Source organism: Ochotona princeps, unplaced genomic scaffold, assembly GCF_030435755.1.
Source record: "Ochotona princeps isolate mOchPri1 unplaced genomic scaffold, mOchPri1.hap1 HAP1_SCAFFOLD_127, whole genome shotgun sequence".
Taxonomy (NCBI): Eukaryota; Metazoa; Chordata; class Mammalia; order Lagomorpha; family Ochotonidae; genus Ochotona; species Ochotona princeps.
In genome coordinates, this window is record NW_026698240.1 from 40066 (window position 1) to 60874 (window position 20809).

The 20809-nt window shown below is 45.3% G+C and overlaps 1 long non-coding RNA gene across 1 annotated transcript in view; it reads left to right on the forward strand.

Annotated features, from left to right (window-relative positions):
- The first annotated feature begins 13307 nt into the window (after positions 1 to 13307).
- Positions 13308 to 20809, forward strand: part of LOC131479072 (uncharacterized) — a 30462-nt gene continuing 22960 nt past the window's right edge. The window contains exon 1 of the long non-coding RNA XR_009244727.1: positions 13308 to 13453. This is a non-coding gene — a long non-coding RNA (uncharacterized LOC131479072). The remainder of the gene's footprint in view (positions 13454 to 20809) is intronic.

Consider the following 20809-nt stretch of genomic DNA (forward strand, 5'->3'; position numbering starts at 1 on the left):
ATTCACTTTCTCCAAGGGATGTGGATGTACAGACACATACAATAGTAAGTCATGTAATACGGACTTGTGTAAGGTGCCGTGGGACACAGAGAAGTAGCCCGTTGTCTTGTGAAACCTTGGGTTGTCTGCTCTCAGTGCCACATCCACGTGGGAGGGAAAGGAGGCTCCTGCTGTTCGCCTTTTACGAATGGAAACCTCACTAAATGGCTTCCCTGCTGCTCTTTTCTCGGGAGCATTGCTGGTCCCACAAAGGGCCAAGCGTGCATGAAGATGGAGCTGTGAGAGACTTACTCAAATTAGTCAGAAGTCTTTTGTTCAAACTTGCTGTGTAATGCGTTTTAAATGTTTGATACTGAGTGATAGTCTTTATAAGTATTAACACTCGAGATATTAGAAAATCATTATTGTTATTCGTTTGAAAGGCAGTGTTGCAGAGAGAGAGAGGCAGAGGGAAAGAGAAATCTTCCATGTACTTATTCAGTCCCCAGATGGTAATGACAATGGGCAGTTTATCTGGGGGTCCCACATGGCTATATGAGCCCAGGTCCTTGGGCTGCCTGCTTTTCTCCAGCCGTTCACAGAAGCTGTCCCGGAAGTGGAATAGCTGGCACTTGAGCTGGACCCATTTAGGATGATGACATTGCACAGGGCAGTTTAACATGCTCTACCACAGTGCTGGGCCAAACATCTATCTTTAAGAGTTTGATGAAGGTAATTATATCATGTGAACAGCAGTAAATATTTATTTGTTTAGTAACTTAGGCCATTTCACAAGACAGTTGGAAGTTCACTGTGATAGTTTTCCAGATTAAATTCTGAACAGATTTAGTATAATCTCCATAGTAGATTCCTTCTGTTTTCGTTGTGCTGTAGTTACTTCCCTGATTGACAATTCGTATTCTGACTTAACTTTCCTGTAACCAAGTTAACTATTGGTGTAGGAAGTGTGAAATATAGTTAGAGTCAGACAAAATGGCTTCCAGACAAATGCAATTTTTGTTGAGGTGAATTTACTAATTTATCCTGTAGTACCAGGGTCTTAGATTTAAAGCTTAGGTATAATATTATCTTGGCTTCTAGAGGTTTCCTTCCTCAGAAGTTTTTAGGCGTTGCATGGAAGTCTGCAGGTCTCTACCAACTAGGCACAGTTTGAAGAAATAAATGTATTTGCACTAGTTTTAATTTTGACCTTTCATACATATTATTACCCTTTCCACCATTCATAACTTCCGTATTAAGGATTTATTTATTATTTGAAAGGAAGATTTGAAAGAGAAAGGAGAAAGATTGAGAGAGAGAGATTTTCCATCTGCTAACTTACTCCCCAAATGGCTGCAATGGATGCAGCTGAGCCGATCCAAAGCCAGGGGTTTTGTCTGGGTCTCCCACGTAGGTATGGGGGTCCAAGGACTTGAAACATCCTCTGCTGCTTTCCAAGCCCATAAGCAAGTAGCAGGATGGGCGTGGAGCATCCAGGACACGAAACGGTGGCCATTCAGATGCCAGTGCAGCAGGTGGAGGATTGGCATGCTGTGCGACCACACCGCCCCCACCCCCTCATAACTGATGTATTAAAGATGACCTTGAAGCTGAAACATTGTTTTACTTGCTTGCCCGACTGAATTTTCAGTAATGGAAAAATATTTTTCTAAATGGATTGTTCAATCCTGTGAGTGCAGCTCAATGGGATACTTTTGCTAAGTTGCGTGAAGAGCTGTTTTTGTTCAATGTTACAGTTATCTTTGATGTGAAGTGTCACTTCTGGAACTCTTGAAGATGTTTGAAGGAACTGTATAAATCTTACCAAAGGTGTCCCATTTTGGATAAGCTCTGGTTGTATTGAATAAATATGCTTTTTCTTTCGGATCTTATTTCCTTAAATTCTTTTGAGGTTCTGAATAAGCCTGTACTCTGTATTATATAGGATATACTGAAAGGTAAATGTAATTACAACTGCCTTTCTAATCCTTGGAATTCAGAGATCAGCTGATCAAGTCAGTCAGCAGTTTGTGTGTGTGCGTGTGTGTGTGCGTGTGCTTGTCATGAGGTTATGAGCAGTCTTAGTTTTTTCTGTAGAGATGATAGTGATATGTAATATTAAATTTCTTTTTCTAAAATGGAAATGTTGCAAACCTCTGCCTTCTGAACAATGGAACAGCTTTGTGTCTGGTCAGTACACATTGAGCTAAAACTGACCAAGCGCATGTTTTATGTGTGTGTACATCTGTAGGGTGGAGGAGGCCAAGAATGTGGGTTTAGGTTGTTTGTCTTTGGTCAGGTTATTTATTTTTTTCTTTGGGGGCTTTACATCCCTGATACATGAAATTAAGTGTTGAGTTTGTCTTGAGGATTCCTTCTCAAGTCTCGCCAAGGACGTCTCCTGGGCTTCCCTCCACTGACACAGACTACTTCATCTTTCATCCTTGCTGCTTCAGGAGAGGCTCTTTACATCCGTAGCCTTGAGCATCTGCCCATTTGCTCTGCAACATTAAAGTGGGACTGTGTCTTCAGATTTCTAAACACTGTCTAAAATACCTGTGTCTTATCTCTGATGACCTAGAATGTTACTTTTTGTTAGTCTTATTTATGGGATCATGTAATAACTTCCTGACTGAATTTACAAGAAGAATGGAGAATACTGCAAAAAATGCCTAAATATCATCATCTGTCCATATTAATTAGATGTTTCCAAGTCTGACCGAAAGTTTGAATTGACATCAGCCATTTTTTTGGCCACATTTCTTCCTTGCAATTAGCTGTGATTTCTCAGTTGCTATAGATGTTTTTGCTCAAATAGAATTGTCCTGGATGAAGAAATAGTTTCTTTTGTTTTTTGGAAGTCAGATTTACAGAGAGGTTGAGAAACAGAGAGAAGGATCTTCCGTCTCTTGGTTCACTTCCCAAGTGGCCAGAGCAGCCAAAGCTGAGCCGATGTGAAGTCAGAAGTGTCATCAGGGTTTCCCACAGTGTTGCATAGTCCCAAGGCTTTGGGCCGTCCTTGTTCATTTGATACCTAATAGTTACTTTGTAACAGATTAGATTATGTATCCAAAAGTGAATTTCAGCACTAATGTATAGTATCTAATTTTATAGTTAAATCAAATTCAAAATAGTTCTTGGCATTTTCAAATGCTTCTGGCCCTTGGCATTCCCAGGGAGAGATGGTTCTGCTCGAAACATGCCATTTCTACTTGCCCACAAAATGGTGCCTTGTGTTGTAAAGACATGGTCATAGCTGAACTAGAGAGGGGACTTGTTCTGCACAATTAGATGTCTTTGGGTCGTTCTCAGCCACGTCCTTCAGCACGCTTTGGTGAACCAAGGCAAAGACCAAGTTCAGCTCTTATGAATCCTGGGTCATATTTGGGACCCACGGTCAGTTACTGTGAGGCTGAGAGAATTCAGTATAGCCAGGTAGGATCTCAGGAGCCTGGGGACTTTCGCACTGCTACCATCCATCTTAGTTATGGCTGATGCAGAAAGAGGTTGGCTCTGGAGTCCTCAGTAGAGCGGTCAGGGATCACCTCTGAAATGATTTAGGGTTCCCAAAGGATCATGGGTTCATGCATTTTGTGCTTGTCTCGACCGTTCCAGATTGAGGGAATCACTTCTCTTCCCTTTATAGATGACACTGATACTTTACAGTGCTCTGATTCATGCCACCCTGTTTTGTTTCTTATTCCCAGGATGCAGCATTAGAAAACTGTGGATTGGGCCCAGCGGCATGGCCTAGTGGCTAAAGTCCTCACCTTGAACGTGCCAGGATCCCATATGGGCGCCGGTTCTGGTCCCGGCAGCTGCACTTCCCATCCAGCTCCCTGCTTGTGGCCTGGGAAAGCAGTTGAGGACGGCCCAATGCATTGGGACTCTGCACCCGCGTGGGAGACCTGGAAGAGGTTCCAGGTTCCCAGCATCGGATCGGCGCGCACCGGCCCGTTGTGGCTCACTTGGGGAGTGAATCATCGGACGGAAGATCTTCCTCTCTGTCTCTCCTCCTCTGTGTATATCTGGCTGTAATAAAATGAATAAATCTTTTAAAAAAAAAGAAGAAAACTGTGGATTGAACGCAAGCCCCTAAACTCGGCTCTGCATGTGTCTAATTCACCTTACACTCTGTGCTGCCATTCATTGTGATGAATAATCACAGAGCACTCAAGGAAGGATATTAGATTTTAAAATGATTCTTTCCTATTAATCAGATGAATATTCAACAGGAAGAAAGAATCCGCTGGTACTAACAATTTATTAAAATTGATTTTTATGATTTAGAAAATTGACAAACAATTCTACGGAAGAATCATTACCAATTCTATTTCTTCAGGATGAGAACTGTCTTGTATTTTTTTCTATCAGCTAAATATACTATGAAATTAGGGCCTGGCACAGTAGCCTAGAGGCTAAAGTCCTCATCTTGAAGGTGCTGGGATCCCATGTGGGTGCTGGTTCTAATCCCGGCAGCTCCACTTCCCATCCAGCTCCCTGCTTGTGGCCTGGGAAAGCAGTAGAGGATGACCCAAAGCCTCGGGACCCTGCACCCGCATGGGAGTCCTGGAGGAAAGTTCCTGGCTCTTGGCTTTGGATGAGTGCAGCATCAGCAGTTGCGCTCACTTGGGGAGTGAATCGTTGGATGGAAGATTTTCCTCTCTGTCTCTCCTCCTCTCTGTATATCTGACTTTCCAATAAAAAATGCATACATACATACATACGTAAATCTACAAAAAATAAAACTATAAAATTAACAGTCCTTAGAAGATTTATTTATTTATATTGGAAAGGTAGATTCGACTTACAGAGAGGAGAGACAGAGAGCAACATCTTCCATCCACTGACAAATTCCCCAAATGGCCACAACAGCTAGAGTTGAGTTGATCCGAAGCCAGGAGTTAGGAGTTTCTTCCGAGTCTCCCATGCAGATGCAGGGTTCCAAAGACTTGAGCCATCTTCCATTGTTATCTCAGGCCATAAGCAGGGAACTGGATGGGAAGTGGAGCAGCCAGGTCATAAACCAGTGTCCACATGGAGAACCAGCACATGCAAGGCGAGGACTTTAGCCACCAGGCTACCACACCAGGTCCAATAATGTATCTTTTTTTTTAATTACTTATTTTTATTTGAAAGACAAATTTTCTACAAAATAGGATAGACAGAGAGAAGGTTCTATCCACTGGTAAAATCATCATATGGCTGCACTAGCCAGAGCTGAACTGAGCCAAGCAGAGGGCCAGGGACTGGTTCTTGGTCTTCTACTTGGTTGCAGGGTCAAAAGCACTTAGGCCTTCCTATGCTGCTTTCCCAGGCCATAAACACAGAGCTGGATTGGAAGTCGAGCAGCCAGAACATGAACTGGTGCCCACATGGGATGCTGGCATCACAGGATGGATGCTTAGCCAGATGCACCACCATGATAGTCCCATGCTCTACTTTCAACATAGCTCTCTGCTAATGTACCTCAGAAAGGAGAAGATGGCTCAGATGCTTGAGCCTCCACTTTCATGTGGGAGATCCAGATAAGGTTTCAGGTCTGGTTTTCACCTGACCTAGCTTCAACCACTGTGATCATTCATGCAGTCAAATAGTAGACAGATGATCTCTCTTGGCATCTCCTCCTCCCTATAACACATTCAAATAATTATTTGAAATGTTTGTAAAAAAAAAATACTCAGTATCACTGGTCATCAAGATATCATCTCAGTGCAATTGAAATGGCATAATAAGAAAGCAATAAGAAACACTGGTGACAAAATGAATTGAGTTTGCAAACATGCAAATTAGTATGTGCATTATGGAGAACAATATGGAGTTTCCTGTAAACCAACAAACAAAAAACTAACTAAAATTGATCTATATGTATCACTGGTACTCATGTACTGACTATACCCAAAGGAAACAGAATCAACATACCAAATACTCATTTGCATGCCTATGTTTTTTGCAGTACTATCCACACATCCAAGATGTGAAAACACCCTAGATGTCAACGCAGCAATATATCAAAAGCAAAATGGGATGCACAGGCAAAATGGACCACTTAGACATGAGCAACACTTCATTTGCAAACAATGTAAATGGAGATCCCAAAGAAAAATAAGCCAAACAGAAAAAAATATGCTTAAACAAGCAATTCTAAAATGTAGAAAGGGTTGGAGAAAAATTAAGTAGGTTGAATATACACAGAAACAACTTGAAGTATCAAGTTCCTAGGTTTCTCAGAACAGTTGAACACAATGTTTTATGTATTATATACTGAGTACATCATTTTGAAATATTTATTATTGAATATATGGTAATTTGAATCGAAGAACTGGAAAAGACTGCAAACACAAAGAAAACTAAAGGCTAAGTGCTTGGTTTGCTTGCATAAATTATGTATTTTTTTCATTTTTATTTTTGATGATGATTGCATGGTATATCAGGGTGGGAAGGATTGAGGATTATGGAAAAGTGGGTGAAATCATTGTTTCCGGATTTTCTATTTCTTCTTGACTCTGGGGGAAGGGGAAAGACAAAGGAGCAAGCCACACGCAGCCTCTCAAATGTCCCAGTACTCAGGGATGGGGAACGGCCATCTGGTATCAACCCATGGCACCGATGTGGTGCATGTTCTGAGGGTTCGGAACAAGTGGTCTGGATAGTTCTGAGATGCTGTTGATTTTGTCATTGGCTAACAGAGTTACTTCAAGTCTCCATTCACCCAGATTTTTGCTGTCATCGTTTGCTGGGGTAGTTGTCCAACTTTTTCTGTTCTTCCTCTGCGTTGGTACCAAATGGGCTACCATGTTCTCCATGTGCAACAGGCTCTGCATCTACTGCTCCATCTTTTTAACTCACAGGCAGGTCCAAGGACTTGTGCCAGGTGACCTGAACGCAAACAGATCCCCAGCTGCCAGGGCTCACTAACTTGGCACCCACCATGCAGGAAGGTCAAGAGACTAGGACAAGAACTGAGCCCAGTCAGCTACCATGCCCCTGGGGCTCATGAACCCAGCACCCACCTCGCAGGCAGAACCCAGGACCCAGGCCAGGTGACCCGAGCCCTGCTGCATCCTCTGTACCCAGGCCTCATGTCCTGTCACTGAACTTGCTGGAAGGCCTGCTCCTGGGACTAATGAACCCGCACCAACTGACTCCAGGCTGGCATGACCCACCTCACATTAGCATCCACTATGTGTTGCACAGCCTGGCTCAGTCCAGCAGGCCCCAGTTCCAGCTCTTACTGGTGAGTGCTGCAGCCTAGCCCAGTACAGCCAGAACCCAGTCCTGGCCCCAGTGTGAACTGGCTGGTGTTGCACCCTGACTTGGCCCTTTTCTCACTCTGTATTGGTTCTCAGATATGCAGTGGATGTTATGAACTGGCCCAGCCTGGTCTATGCCCAGATCTGACACACATGTATGCCAGTGGGTACTATATCCTGATATGATTTTAGTTGCTCCTTGCCTTGGTTCTTTTATTCACTACATCCCAATGAAGGAGTTTCTCAAGCTCCTCTGTCAGGGCTCTTCCCAGAGGCAGATCTTGCACACACCAGTGGGTCCTTGGCCCAGGCTGACTTGGCCCATCTTCTGTCCTGGCAGGAATAGTGGCCTTACTCAATCAGTCCACACCCATTCTGGTTCTTACTATTGGGTGTTGCAGTCTACCCATACCTTGTCCACACCCAGACGGCTTTTGCGCGGCCTGGCAGGGGCAAAGACTTAGCCCAGCCCATTCTACACCCATCTTGGGTCTCATGAGTACCACTGAGTGCTGGAGTGTAGCCCAGTATATTGCTCCCCAGACCCAGTCCACACCCTTGCCGAGGTAGGCTATAGCCAAGTCCAGTCCAGCCTGCTGCCCTCAGTCTGGCTCTCATGCTTACCAGTGGGAACCCCAACCCAACTGGGGAATCCCCTTAGCTATCCAGCCAGGCCTGTTCCCATCCTCAGTTCTTAGGCATGCCAGTGGAGACTGCCATTCCACAGGGGTGAGCACACACATCCTCCACATTCTGCCAACAGACCCAATTCTCTCACATGCTAATTATTGTCATGGCCCATCCGAACTTCACCCTTCCCCTGTTCTAAATCTCACTGGTGGTTAGTGTGATCTTACCCTGTCACATAGGCCCCAGCCTTAGCTTAAGAGTGTGCCAGTGAGTGTTATTTGGTGATGGTTGATGCTAACTACCTAACTACCCCAGCTCAGGTCTGCCACGTGTGCTGGTGCTTTGGACTGGTCTCTAAAGGTCTTCCCATTCCCCCCTCCAAACTACATGGTCTCAGCACCCTTGCTTACCTGAAAGTACAGTGGCCTTGTCTGTAGATGTCTCCCAATAAGTCATTTCTCTCCTGGACATGAACCCCAGCGTCCTGCTCAGTCTCACTTGTGTCATAGCCCATACGCCATGTACATCACACCTTCAAGTCCCTAGGGCATGATGCTGTCAGGTGGCCTCTGGACTTTGTCCAGTGCCACTGGTGCCTGGGCAGCCCAATCTGGAGTCATCTCTGCCATTGTTGAATGAGCACAAGCAGGAGGACCCCATGTGTACATCACCTGTTTCAAAAGACTTCTCTGGTCCATAAAAATACATAATATGTGCTTATCAAAGGTTGGACATGTGACCTAGAATATCTGGTGTTCCAAAAATGTCTGTTCTCAGTTTTCAAAAACCCTAGGGACAGAACTGGTGGCTGTTCAAGTGAATTACTGACTTCAAGGTTATAGGATTAGAGTTAGTGCTCTAAATCAAAAGTGGTGATTGATCTTGCTGCTGTTTTAATGGATTAGGCTCAAATATGCCAGTTTTCATAAGGGTCAGTTTCCCATTGGAGCAATAATACAGGAGACATGGCAGAGATCTCTGCCCTTCAAAGGGTATAACAGGCATCTCTGCTTCTTCCTTCCCACTCCAGAAAAAGCTGCATGTGTATTGTTCCTTAGTCTTCTGGATTTTCCCTGCATAGTCTGTAGGGTATAGGCCGTGGGTTTCCAGAACTAACTAGTATAACCTACACAATTCCCTAGAATCCTGGACTTCTGCAGTGTCAGCTGTGAGGAGACATTCAGCTGTATACTATTTGGATCCACCGTGTGATCCATCTCTGATCATCCCTAATTCTCCTTTGCAAAACGTTATTTTTATTTGGGTAGAACTCCCTTCTTAATCTCTATTTTGGCCTGGCAATGTCTGACTGTTCAATGTTTAGCTGGCCTGAACCTGTCTTCTCATGTTTAAAGAACTGACCTTTGGTTGATCCTGCCAACTTGGGCAGAGCAAGAGCACCTGTTTATACTTTTCTCCCTCCTTCTTTTTAGCTGGCTGTGACTGTTTCAGTCCTGAACACCTCTACATGAAGAGGAAAGCAACTTTAAAGCACAACAGAACTTCACTTTCACGTGTTTTTGCTTTGGAGGAATTAAATAGTAAACAGATAAATAATTTTTACACAGTTGTAAATTACTAATGTGTTTCCAACCCTAGGAATCTCAGAAAAATCTTGTGTTTTTTAAAGATTTATATATTTTTATTTGAAAGGCGGATATACAGAGAGGAGGAGAGACAGAGAGAAAGATCCTACATCCGATGATTCAGTCCCCAAGTGACCGCAACAGCCAGGGATTAGAACCGACGACCATATGGGATCCCAGCACATGCAAAGCGAGGACCCTAACCACTAAGTTATCATGCCAGGCCCTCAGGAAAATCTTTCAAGCTAGAAGGCAAAGCATGTAAGTCTACAGTCAACAAATCTTGCTGAAAGACATAGTTCTCTAATTATAATTACAAATATATTCAGAAAATCAAACTGTGGATGAAGATTATTTTAAATGATCATGATCAAAAGAACAACTCAGCAGTTCACAGCATTAAAAAAAAAAAAAAAAACAAAGGCATAGTTTTCCTGACTATTCTCTTATGTCTTAACACCTACACTGGAAAGCACTGCTGATCACAAATGGAGATTAACAAAGTATACATTGGCCCCACTACTTTTAAAACAGAGGGACCAAAATAAGTGGGCAGAGAAGCGATCACAACCGGTCAGGTGAGAAAATCAGAACCTTTTGGATCACAATGACTAGAAGGTCACTTTTGCAAGAATGCAAAAAAAGAGAGAATTTAGATAAAATGGCCCTACAAGGAGCCTTCTTGGTGGCAAAAAAAAAAGCAGTTTAAAATGAACCAGTGAATTATTCCTGGCAGTGGTCTTTTGTTTTTGTTTTTGTTTTTGTTTTGTGGCAGCAAGAGAGGAGGTGGAAATGAGGCATGTGTCATCTTTAGTACGGAGAACTAATAGAGACCAGACACTGGAAGCTGGTTTCACAGATGCAAAATTGCTCCATTTTTCAACATTTGAGATGAAAAGGGTTAGTGAGCAGGCACTGGCAGCTCAGGGAAAAGAGCCGCAGCCATGAGGACACTGAGACACAGAAAGAGAAAGATAGATAGTTTGGAAGACACTAAGTTGTCCTTGCTCTCTTGTACGACAGTCATGCACAAGTTGGCACAGAAACCTTGGCTGCGACAGAGCATGCAGTAGCCTAGTGACTAGTTTCAAAGAAAGTGGCCTGTCTCCAAGACATAGTGAGGAGACATTTTTGCTTGCCAGAATGCACACAGGAGAAATGAAAAACAACAGCTATTGGAACAATCGACTCAATTCCCCATTTTCCCCACAAAATCCCAAGCTTTGGCAACAGGAGTTAATAAAGAGCTAGAATTCCACACCTCGCCACGTGAATAACAGCCAGGAGATTCCAGCTCTCCAGCCAAGAAAGCCCAGACCTCCTCCTCCTCAGGGTCCTTCAGAACGGGCACAGAGCCTTGTGGGAAATGTAGTCTTTCCCGATGACGTCACCTGCTCCCGGCCGCGGAAAGCATCTGCTGGGTCCTTCTGTTCATATGCTGCACCGCCCACTCCTGACATCAAATTCTTCCCGCTGCTTGGGCTGCTGGGCGGTCCTGGGGTTGGCATCTGTTGTGGTCCCAGTTCCTTCGCGAGTGAGGAGGGAGGCCCGCGGCCCTGGTGAGGGGCTTGTGGGCGCACGGAGGTGAAGGGCTGTTGGGCTGCGCTTCCTGGGCGGCAGCCGTGGGATCCCCAGGTGGGGCGCTCGGGGCGGGGTTCCCGGGGCTGCGCCCTGTGAGGATCCGGTCAGAAGACTGCGGAGGGCAGGTCGGTGGGCCCGGCCGACTTGGGGGAGCTGTGTCCGCAGGCTGCGAGGTGGCTGGGGCTGGAGAGTGTGCAGTGCCAGCCCCGCTGCTGCTGTGCGGCCCCTGCAGGGGCGCGGCAGGGCCAGGGAGACCCATTGCAGGCGGGTCTCCCCAAGGGGCAGTTGGGTTGGTGAAGTTCCTGGTGCAACGGGGAGTCTGCTGGAGTGCGATTTGCTGTAGAGTTACTTTCCAAGGTCGGTGGGTTGCCAGAAGGGGTGCAAACTGGAAGTTGGTCCTGTCTTATTTGGGGTAACGAAGGTGTGGCCAAGTGGATGCACCTGTAGTTAGTAATCCCCCCACCCCCGGAAGGAACATCTCTGGGGTCTGAACCTTCACTGGCTCCACAGAAGAGGCAGAATGGGCACTCAGAAAGGTGGAGATCGCAACGCTGCACGGCCCACGCAATTGTTAATCCTGAGACATATCAAAGACTGAGCGACCTGGAAGATTGAGGCCAGTTGTCATAAATGGGGGATGCGGGTGACTAAGTGGAATAGGCAGGGACCTAGAAATGTGACCTACTTTAGGGGTGTTGAGGGATACAGGGCCTGCCTGTCAGGAGGAGCGCTCTCCAGGGTGTAGAATTCACTTCCAGGCATTCAGTGTTCCCTCATTGTTTCTGGAGGCAGAGTCTTCTCAGATCAGCTACGGCCAAATTTGGCCTCTTGGAATCTGTTACTAATGTTCCCTCTATGCTGGCTGTGTTTGTAGTAGTTAAGGGAAAGCTTGCCAGGTTCTTCTGCCATTTAAGAGGAATTTCAATTTATTGATTTTTTTTTTCTTTGAAGGTTTACTTATTTTTATTGGAAAGGTGGATAAAGAGAGAGGAGGAAGACAGAGAGGAAGATCTTCCAGCCAGTGGTTCACTCCTCAAGCTTCTGCAACAGCTGGAGGTAAGAAAACCTGAATCCTGGAGCCAGGAACTGCTTCTGGGTCTACCACACAGGTGCAGGGTCCCTAAGATTTGGGCCACTTCCTGAGGCCACAAGGCAGGGAGCTGGGACTAGAACTGGCGCCCCTATGGGATCCTGGCACATTCAAAGCCAGGACTTTAACTACTTCTCTATTGTGCTGGGCCCCAATGTATTGATTTATTTTTTATTTGAAAGGAAGAGTTGGAGACCTTCCATTTACTGGTTCACTCCACACATGCCCACAACAGCTGGAGCTGAGCAAGTCCCAAGCCAGAAGCCCCCTCTAGGTCTCCCATGTGGGTGCAAGAGCCCGAGGACTTCCAACATGGACCATTGCTTTCTCAGCCTGTAACCAGGGAACTGGATAGGAAGCAGAGCAGGCAAGACATGTGGAAGCTTAGCCTACTATACCATGGTGTTGACTCCCACATTTATCGTTTTGATGTTTCTGTAAAAGAAAAAGAGTGTCCGGTTTTGTGTGTTGAGATGTGTCAGCATTTACTGTAAAGTGAACCAGCTGAGACTACTGACCAAAGAAAATCCAGTCTTCACTATAGATCTGTGGCTCCACATTTTGGGGTGGGCATGGCTGGGCAATTGGGATGACTAACTGAAGTGTTAGTGTTCTGGTGCCTAGGCTGATCCTGACAGATTAAGGCTGCTTCTGGCAGTCCCTGCTGGCTGCTCCATTCACAGTGCCCGCGCTGACGTCATAGTGTGTGTCCCAGAAGGCTAATGTCTCACTGGCAGCGAAGCCCAGAGTAAGACCACTTTGTGAGCACTCAGAGCTGTGACCGTGTGTGCCATCAAGGCAGAGTGTGTCTAGATGTGAGCAGGTGCTGTTGGGTTGCAGCGGGTTTTTCTTCGGGAAGAGTTGTAATAGAAAGACTCACTTGGATTCCTGGGTGGTTTCTCTGTATTAATAAGGATCTGTGGTTTCTCTAATCCAAGTATATTTCTCTAACATTAGTTTTAGTGAAGAGTGTGTTTCTTCTGTTGTTTAAATTATTTAATTGTTTTGGGAATGATCATTTTTGCTGAATGAGTAGGTAATAGGTGTTTTAAGCAACCCAAATCAGTTATGTAGCTAAACTGGATCAAGTTATAGACTTGTGTGTATCGCTAGCGGGGTATTTGTTGCTTTGATTTGAGGTCTAAAAGATTGTTATTCCACAGAGAGGCTTTTCTGTTCATTGTTCCAGCTCATGTATTGAGTTCTGGGTAAGAACATCTTGAACCACACCACACCAGTCTCTCATGGATATGGTCCATTCTCCTCCACTCCCAAGGATGCTTCCAGAGTTCTCCATGTGTTTCCAAGAAGAGCGAAAAATGTACACGTCTCTGGTGAGCTGTTTACTTATTTTTTATTTTGCACTGTATTTTAACAACTTGTTAGGGCCTATGAGATAAAATGAAACATTTGAAGTAGGTCCATTTGAACTTTAGGGAGCTGGGCATAAGATGAAGTTGGCAGATAGATATAAGCAGGTTACAAGACCCTAGAGTCTTCCATGTTAGATGCAGATTTGGCTGAAAAAAGTGTCACACATGTAACGTGACTCGTTGGGGTCTGAGAAGACAGCATGACACATCTAAAGAAGACTGGCTGGCCCTGAAGTCTTAAATACCATCTTTTTTGCCAGCAAATCCGATGTTGTGGCAAGTTTTTCAGTGTTAATATGCAAAAGAACATTCTCCATTCTCTGCATTAGAAATGGTTATTGTAATGCTAAATGCAAGTAGAGTTTTCTCAAGTTTCTCCAGTTGTGTGGTGCCGGGCAGCTTTTGAACACAAATGAAACCTGGACTGTCTGAAGCATTCACTGGGCCACAGGGATTTCAGTAGTTCCATGCGTGTCTCTGACGTACAGGTGTGGGCAGGATATATAGTAGACTGTTCAAAGTTACGTTTGTTAGAAACAGCCCCACTGCCTGTCTATACTTAAAAACACCCAGTAAGTCTTATTTAGCAACAGCTTAATTGTCATTAAATCCAAAGACTGTTTATACAGTGCTTTCCTTGAGTCTTCTGCCACTTTGGAAGCTACCTTTCACACTACATGTGGCCTTTCAGCCATGATGTCAGAAAGAAATTTTTGTCGAAGGTCTTATGACGTGCCTGTGTGTACATGCCAGCTGGTGAAACTGCTCTCCGTGATCTGTTTCTGGGATTTCCGTTTGTTCTTGTTGCTTTGCTCTGGAGTTCTTTGCTGTCCCCCTGTGTCTGCTCTCTTCTGCTTCCTGTAGCTCATCCCGGTGTTCCAGCCCGGCTCCCATCCTTCTCATTCTGCAGTCCTCCCGGACTGGCTCAACTTTTTGTGGTTTGACACCCCTGTTTCCAGCTGGTCCCTCTTTTCTACCTTTTAAGATCATAGCCTTCATTCCCTGTTAGGTAAGCTTTTGTAGCTATCCAAAGGATTTCTGAAGCTTAACAAATGGAAAATGAAAATTGTATCCTCCTCTTATCCCTTGCAGGTATTACAGATTGAGTATCCCTAGTCCCAAGTGCTTTGGACTGTGAGTGTGTCAGATTTTGGAGTATTTGCATAATTTGAGACTTCAAATGTGTTGGATTTGGCTTTTTAAGATTAGGGATGCTCAGTCAGTGACACAAATTGACAAGAGTGATTTCTTCTGGACTCTGCTCTCTCTCTCTCTCTCAGGAGTGATCTCATCTGATGTCAAGTCTTTTGTGTTTCTCCTTTTATTCTGGTGTTTGCATACACTGTCAGCAGTACACAGGGAACAGCTGTTGATGCTGCATCAGAAATGTCACAGATGTGCCAGGGTGAGGTCCAGTCCCTCGAAGCCAGGCTTCTCTGCACAGAGAAGCCATTCAGAAATCACTGAGACTTGTTGAACAAGGGGTAATATGCAGTAATAATGCACAGAGCAAAAATAAGATGCAGGTATTTTAATAATGTGTACCTTTTAGTCATATATATTTATAATGATGATTCTGTAAAGTTGTGTTGATTAATTCACAGCTGTATGCTTCCTGCTGTCAGTGATTTGTCATGTTTTCACACTCCTAAAAATGCTGTTTAGATTTTAGTTTATTCCAGTTGGTTAATAAAAACTAGTTTAAGAAACATTTGTTGTTTGTGTGTATGTACAAGTACTATTGAAATGAAGAGAAACTTATTCAAAATTCTAGCATGTACGTAAAATGTACCATGTTAGCTGTTTGTAAGTGTACAGTTGAGTAGGTTGAAATGTGTTCTCACATATTTGCAGCTGTCATCACTATCCATCTACAGGATCTTTTTCATGTCACTTAACACTGTAAATTCTAAAACCATTTCTCTAGCCCAGTCTTTGGCAATCACTCTGCCATTTGACTCTGTGAGTTTGTCTGTCCTGGGAAGTTCATGTAAGTGGAGTTATGTTAGTTTTGCTTTCCCTAAAATGTCTTTCCACTTCCTTCTCTAGAATGCCACTGGATATAAAGTCAGAAATTGAAGGTTATTTTCTTTTACCATTTTGCGTACAACTTTTCCTTTTCATCATGTTGGGAGTAGCCGTATGTGCACATGGGTCTACCTGATATGCCATGTGCTGTTTTTCCTTTGGCTGCTTCCTGGGTCTTGTCTTTTACCTTTGTGTTTCAGCAGTTTGTCCCTTGCTTGGAGAAGTTTTCTTGATGTCCGTCATGACTAGGCATTATCACACCATCTTGAATCTATGAATTGATGTCTTTCACAAAGTTTTAACCATTTCTCTGCAACATGCATTTCCTAGTGAAACTACAGTTGTGTATGTGTTGGATTGATTTCCAGACTGCTCCAGTATAAAGACATTAAGGTATCTCTTGGTGTAATTTCAAGTTCCATTGTTTTCTTTTCAGTCTAGTCTAAGCCAACCAGTGAATTTCCCTTTTAGTTTTAACTCTAAAATGTATGTTTTTCATGCTTGTTTTTTCTTTTCTCTTAGTGTGTTTAAAATACATTATTTTATAACTTCATTTAAAGACCTCAAGTCAATTATGAATGATGTAAGAATCTTTTGTGCTACTTGGAATATCTGGGTTAGCTTGGGTTTATTTCTACTTGTTTTTCCACTTGTATTCAGACTTCTTCACAATGACTCTGAATTTCATCCTGTAAATTGTAAATCACATCTTTTCCACAGTGGAGAGAGTTGGATTGTTTGGGAAAGTGCTTTTTGTTCAGCAAAGCAGTTCACTGGCTGGACTCTTGTTCCAAAATCAGCGTTGGCTTTTTGCTTTTTTGTTTGTTTGTTTTGTTTTGTTCTGCCACTATTATTGGTACCTGTTTCTCCATTTCTTTCAGTTTCCAGTGGTGCTTCTTTCTTTGGTCCTTTTGAGCTCTGCGGCATGTATGTGGTTTAGTCCTCTGTCAAGCATTTCATTGACGTTTACATGCAAATTTGGGGACTTATGTTCTTGGCTTCTTCCCTTGATTAACTCATCCCCCAAATCCGTGCTTATCTTGCCATCTTTAAATTTTGCCCTCTTGCATTCCAAGCCAGTAAAGCTGTTTATTTCTTTAATCTGTATGCACAATGGTGAGCATTTGCTAGTAAAACACCCACAGTTTTCTAGGAGTTTGTACTTTAAGTATTCTTCCAATTCCGTTTCTGCTTTGCTTATATATTGTTTCTCTAGCTCCTCAAGTGGTCATGCTGTGAATTTTGATCAGATTTGTAAAACTTATTTCTATTTTATTTTGACAAACTTTCCATAGTTGATTAGGGTGCAAAGGGTCAAGAGCTACAGGAAAGTGGGTAAAACCTTTGTTTCCACATTGTTATTAGATCTGGGATAAGGGGAGAGAGAAAGTGAGAAGCCCCACCCAGCCTCCCACCCATCCCAGGTTGCTGATGTGAGGCATGCTCTGAGGGTCCTGCTCAAGTGGTTTTGATAGTCCAACAGTTCTGAATTTCTGCCGATCTCACCATTCCAAGCACGATGAAATCTCTCCAGAATCACTGTCAACACATGTCTGGGTTAGTTGGTTGGTTTGTTCTGTCTTTTTTCCTCTGTTGTGGTACTGGGTGTACTCTGCAGGCTCTGATGGACTGCCATATCCTCCACGTGCACCTGGATTTGCTGTCTGGTGTTGGGTCTGAGGCTCTGAGGTGGCTCAGCTTTGACACTTGCACTCCGTGGTCAGACCATGGAAGCTGCACTTCTCTTCATGGTTGGGGTTCTGAGATCAGCAGTTCAGTTGGAGGGATTCTGGAAGAAACTTTGAGGTGATCCCACCTGATTCTTGTGTGCTTGCCAGTACAGGGTTCAGCAGAGTCTGTCACCCAAATTAGGTTCTGCATATGCTGGTGGTTACAATTGCTGGGTCAGTTCTGCTTCCAGCCCTATCTTTCACATGAAGCAAAGAGTGTTGCAGCCCAACCTGATTCTGCCCACCACACACTTGGCCCTCATGCAAACCAGTGGGAGCTGCAGGCTAGTCAGGGTGACCTGCAATAACCCCCACCAGAGCTGCTCCCTGCCCTGGTCCCTATGCTTGCTAGTATGTATAGCATACTGGTCCAGTCTGTCTCACATCCTATTGAGCCCTCCTTCATGTCAATGGGCATTGAAACCTAGTTCAACCTAACCAACCCCACTAACCAGCCACAGAGGCTCTTGGGTGCCATTCTGTCCTGCCACCCCTGTCCCTGTCCTGGTTCTCATGCTCTCCAGTGTGAATGGTAACTCAAGAGCGAGGTGCCCACTGTTTCCCTCCTGGGCCCACTCCCACTCCCGGATCATGCACTTTCCAGGTGATTCTGCAATTTAGATTGACGGTATTAGTCCCCAGTGCCAGCATCTGCCAGCTGATGCTGTGGCACAGCCCAGCCAACCTTCAACCACTCTGATTTATGTTTGCAGCAGTAGGAAGTCAGTCCAGTTGGCTTTTCCCTGGTCTAGCTCACATGAGGCCCAAGGGCTTGGTAGTCCTGCCCGATCTGGTCTGCCCCATCCCAACTCACACTCTCCAGTGGGAGTTGTGTTCCTGCAGCAGAGGCCTCACATTTCCCCTAGCAGCTTTACTCCTCCCCCGCAACTTGGTCTTGCGTGTGCTGGTTAGGTGCCATGACCCAGTCTGGCAAGACCTGCCTCACCTCAGCTTTTGCCAGTGGGTGCTGTAGCCTGGCCCAGCTCAGCCCTGTGAGGCCCTATGCCCAATTCCAGCTCAGGTTGGTGGAGGCTAAAGCCTAGCCCAGCCCAGCCGGCACCCAGTCCCAGCCCTCATCTGTACTGTCATGTGTTGCAACCGGACCCAGCCTGACCCACATTCCATTAATGTGCTTGGATTTGCCAGTGGGTGATGTGAACTGGCAGTCCTTGGTTTGCCCCTGATCTGCGCCAAATGTATACCTTTGGGTACCATTTGCTGGCTCTTTCTGGGCGGCTTCCTGTCGTGGTTTTTATACTCATCTGCATGGACTATGTGCCGATGGAAGAGTATCCCAGGCTTGTCTATCAGAACCATTTCCAATGCTAGATCTCACACATACGGGTGGGTCCAGGGGCCAGCCCTACTTAGTCCACCTCCTGATCTAGCAGGAACAATGAATGGCCTTTCCTGACTGGCTTTCAACCCAATCCAGTTATTATTGTTGGGTATCACAGCCCAGTCTAGCCTGGTGCACACACAGACACAGCTCACATCTGGCTCAACAGGGGCAAAAACCTAGCCTAGCCCATCCTACATCTACCTTGGTCCTTATGAGCACCAGTGGGTGCTGGGGTCTAGCCAGCCCAGCACACCCAGCCCCAGTCCACACTTGTGCTAAGGTATGCTGTAGCCATATCCAGAGCAGAACATGGCTCCCATTCCAGCCTGAGTGGGAACCCTAACCCAGCCAGGACATCCCTTAGCTCCCCAACTAGGTGTGTTTCCAGTTACAGATCTTGCACTTGGCAATGGTTGCTCTGACCCAGCTTGGCCTAGTCCCTCACCTGCCATGACCTTTGTGTTTGGATGCTGTAGCCTGACCTGACCCAGCCTACCCCAATTCCTTCCACTCACTGGCAGGTGCTGGAACCTGGCCCTTCTCTGTCTGCTCCCCTCCACGTCTCATGCAGTCTGGTATGTGTGACAGCCTAGCTGAGCTTGACCTGTGCTCCTGCATGGTTTTTGCTCTTGCCAATGAAATAACGTTGACTTGCCCCTGCATGGTCACTCCCCCTACACAGCCAACCCACACATCAGCCAACAGTTGGAGTTACCCTGCTCAAGCTGTCCAACACCCAGGTCTGAAACACGTGCTCACCAGTGGGAGGTGTGACCACCAATAGATTCTCCATGTTCTCATGTTCCCCCAACGGTTCACTCCCCGACCCAGAGCTCACTTGTTCCAGGAGGTGCTAGGTTCTTGCCCAGCATACCCTGCTACTCCATCTTGGCATTTATGAACTGGAGGATGTTGTGGCCCGGCCTGCCTCATAGCCTCTGGTAGGATGCATATGCAGGTGCTGCAGCCTGGACCTGCCCATGCTGTCACCAGCCCCAGCACCCATGAGTGTCGTTGGGATCCATAGTCATTCCTAGCTCAGCCCATCTCCACACCAACTCTTAAGCTGATCAACAGGAGTTGTATTTCCACAGGGTTGGGCCCATTTATCCCCTGCAGAATCTACCCCCGACCTGGTTCTGCCTCGAGCTGGTTGATGTCATGACCCTTCCTATTTTGACTCCCTCCTGTTCCAACACTCAGTCAGGTACTGGGATCCAACCCTGCCAGACAGTCCCTCAGCCATAGCTTTTGTGTGGACTGGTGTGTGTCAGTCAGCAGTGTTCTATGTTAACAGCCCATCTCAGGACTCCCATATGCACTGGTGAATCAATCTGACCCAAACAGATCGTATGGACTCTCCCAACCAAACTCCCAGGTCTCAGTCCCCATTCTTGCCAGCAAGCTCAGTGACCCCATTGCTGGGAGTCACACAGAATTCATCCCTCACCTACATTCACATTGACCTAATCCATTGCTGTCTCTAGGTAGCAATTACGTACCCCAAAAAACCCTAGTACTCATCTCTGGGCGGCCAGCAGGTGGAGCCTGGTGTCCTTTGGGCGCACTAGCCTCCAACAGCCAGGACTGGATCACTGTGAGGTGATGGTGCCCATGGGCCAAGTCACACACATTGGGTCCTACCTGGCTCGGGTACTCTGTGCAGCCACCACACTGCAGAGGGCTCCTTTCACCTGAGATCTCAAGGTTGAACTCGATTAGATTCTATGATTGATTTGCTCAGCAATCATACAAAACCCTTTACCATGATTGCTGCATACCTTGCTACATAGTTTGACTGTTTTTGTAACAATCAGTCTTTTCTTGATCTCTCTTGTGTGTCTGTGCTTAGGTTTTCTCTGTCAGTTGCTTCTGATTTCTGTCTTATCTATGGTATACCAAATCAAGTCTTTCTTCTATGGGAGTAATTCGTACTAGACAGAAATAGGAGTATGGCCCGGGACTCCTTTGTTGCCCTAGTGTTTTTAATCTGTTTCATAGTTTTGTGATTCACAGAGTTCATCTTTGACTAAGAGTGTTTGTCCAAGTAATAGTATCCTCATTTATGAATTGTAGTGTATTTCCGCTGATCTCTTTCCAGCCTGTACGCCATACTTACCATAACACGTTTTACTTTTTCAAGTTATAAAACCCATATCAGGTTAGTATTGTGTCTCAAATAGATAGGAACTTTGTAAAGAGTTTGAAAATCAGAGC